Raw genomic sequence first — 3,228 nt, forward strand, 5'->3', positions numbered from 1 at the left:
GCTATAGGCCTTTGTATTCAACTCATGACAGGACAGGAATACAATCAAATTAATTTGACACCAGAATATCTGTCTCTTCATTTCTTCTGAGTTCTCAGAAACACAACTACTTTGCCACTGAGCAATGATGTTGATTTCAGTTCAAACTTCCATTGTTTTCTAAATTCCAAGGTAACCTGGAAGGCTCGGCTCCATGGTTTACCATTATTGCCTCTGAGTGATGTAATGAGACATCTTGTCCTTTATTAGACACCAATGCTATCAGCAACATGCACAGACATTATGCAATATTTCCATTTGTACTTAAAATCCATATCATTGAAGAATCAGTATATACTTCCATAATTATTTTTTTTTTTTTTTAATTTTCTAGAGGCATGTCTTATTTATTTATTTATTATTTGTTTGTTTGTTTGGTTTATACATGCACTGGGTACAGTCAGAAGCGCGGGAGGGTGAGAGAATTCACCAGAGCCAGAGCGGGGAGCAGAGCAGGCAGAAGGACCGAAGGACACTGCTGAGGGGAGCAGCGGGCGGCAGGAGAGGTCTGCGCACCATGTGGGACCCTCCTCCGGTGGCCGGGGAGCAGCCGGGGATTGAACCGGCTGCAGAGGTTGCAGGCAGCTTCGCAACCCAGCGCTCAACCGCTGCGCCACTGGGGAGGCCTATACTTCCATAATTATTAATGAAAGTAGTGGTGCATGGAGAGGAATAAGGAAAAGATCTTATGGGCAACCCATTCTCTCACTTGCCTTTTCATCTGAATAGCCCAATTACTTTAATCATGTTCAGAAAGAGTATTTTCAGCCTCCCAATAATCTTTGTTGTAATTGAGGATTAAGTCCATTGAAAATCACGGTGCTAACTTTATCTAACAGTGGATCTCCCCCATTTCCAACTAGGTCCTCAATGAGGGGTTTCTTTGGTTTCACCCTTTTCCTCCCTGTCAGTTCCAACCATCACCCTTCTTGTGCGATGAGCATTCTGATCATCAAGATGATTGTCAGGGAGCTATAAATGATGGTCAATAGGAGGTAGGAAGAAAGTACTTTGAGACTCTGTGATCTGACTTGGAGTTCTGTGGCCTGATGGACACTGAATATTTATCCTTAGAGAGTTCCCTAGAGGGCACACGCATTAGTCCCTTCTATGTCATGGTGATGCTTGTCCACTCCTTGGCCATTACAGTTCCCACCTCCAATGTTGGACATCCTGCAGCCCCCACACCCCCACACCTTTGGGATTCTATTGCTCTTGGAGATAGTTCTCTTGGGCAGGATTTTTTTAAAAATTATAAAGTGGACCTCCTGATTTTTTTACACCTGCTTCAGAAGGAACCTCAGGTGTCTGTCCAGGAATCACCTGCACCTGCAGCTGCGGGGATCTTGTGACCTTGCACAGTGTGTGTCCTTCCTCTACAGCCTCAGGCCAATAATCGCATCTCATGTTCTTAATTCAGAGACGTGTCACTTATTTCTTCCCTTTTTAGAGAATGGTATGATCACACAAAACTTCAGGGGACATAAGATAACTTTAAATGAGCCTACACTTTCACAGAGTTTGCTGAATATGTGACTGCATATGAGCTGCAGACTCCAAGAAAATTCTTACCTTCTTTTATCTTAGACAAGTTGTCTAAATGAGAGAAAATCCTAAATATACCAATGAAAAAGTAATTGAGACAGTAGAGCAGCGAAGTGGCAGGTTACAAAATCATTTTTCAAAATCAATTATGTTTTTGTATGGAAACAAGCTAGAAGAGAGAGACACTTCTAAAAAAAATCCCATCTATAGTACATCAAAAAGAATTAAACACCTTGGAGTACATTTGACAAAAGAGTCAGAGGACCAGTACAGTCAAAACTATAAAGTACTGTTAAAAAATAAGAACACACAGGGCCTGCCCTGGTGGCACAGGTGGTTGAGTGCAGCACTGTGAAGCTGTCTGCAGTCTGCAACACGGGTTCGATCCCGGCCACCGGCGAGGGTCCCACATGGTGCGCAGACCTCTCCTGCCATGCCCGCTGCACCCCTCAGCAGTGTATTTCATCAGTCTGCCTGTTGTGTTCCCCTCTCTGTCTCTGGTGAATCTTCTCATCCTCCCGTGCATCTGGACTGTACTCCAGTTCCTGTATAAATAAATAAATAAATCTTAAAATATGTATATATATATATATATATATATATAAAATAAGAACACAAACCTGGATCTACAAAGGATCTACAAATACAATGGAGAAAAGAAAGTCTTTCAACAGGTGTTGTTGAGAATACTGGACAGTCACATGCAAAAGAATGAAGCTAGACCACCATCTCACCCCTTACACAAAAATTAATTTGAATGGATTAAAGATTTGGCTGTTTTAAATGAAGCCCTGAAGGACATAACAGAAAACAGAGGGGCAACATTCCACAACATTGACTTCAGTGGTGTGTTTATATCATTGTCAACAAGAAGATAAACCATAGAGAACATAAATATCCACATCAGATTAAAATGCTTCTTCACTAGAAAAGAAATTATCACCAAAACAGAAGACACCATATTGGAAGGGAGAAAATATTTGTATGCCATACAGCAGGCAATGGTATGATATCAAGATTTATAAGGAAATCATACAACTCAACAACAACAACAACAAAAATAATAAAGAACCCAATTTAAATAGTCAGAAGAGCTAAATAGACCCTTCTCCAAAGAAGTTGTGCAAATGGTCAAAAGGCACATGAAAAATGCTTATCAGTATTTCCCTAGTGGGAAATGCATATCAAAACCACAATGAGGTATCATCACAAAATGGAGAAAGGCAATCTTGTTAATATATGATGTTGGGTAAATAGTAAAGCCAGAAAGAAATGAATGAAGTTGGATTACTTGCTAACAACATAAACAAAAATAAACTGCAGGTGGATTTAAGATTTAGTTTTAAAACCTTCAACAATAAAATACAGAGAAGAAATCATTGGAGATACAGTCCATGGCATCGACAATAAAGTTATTTTTGGTGATTCGGCCCCCATGACATGGGAATTAAAAAAAATAATAGGGATTACCTCAAGTTTCAAATTTTATACAGTGAAGGGAAACATAAGATGATGTAAAAGACACTCTACTGAACGTGAGAAAATACTTACACAATATATAACTGATAAGAGGCCAATATGCAATATATATACAGAGGTCATACAATTCAACAATAAAAAATGATCCAGGGGCGGAGCAACATG

The sequence above is a fragment of the Talpa occidentalis genome, unplaced genomic scaffold (assembly GCF_014898055.3).
Source record: "Talpa occidentalis isolate TD23 unplaced genomic scaffold, MPIMG_talOcc4v2.1 talOcc4.2, whole genome shotgun sequence".
NCBI classification, from domain to species: domain Eukaryota; kingdom Metazoa; phylum Chordata; class Mammalia; order Eulipotyphla; family Talpidae; genus Talpa; species Talpa occidentalis.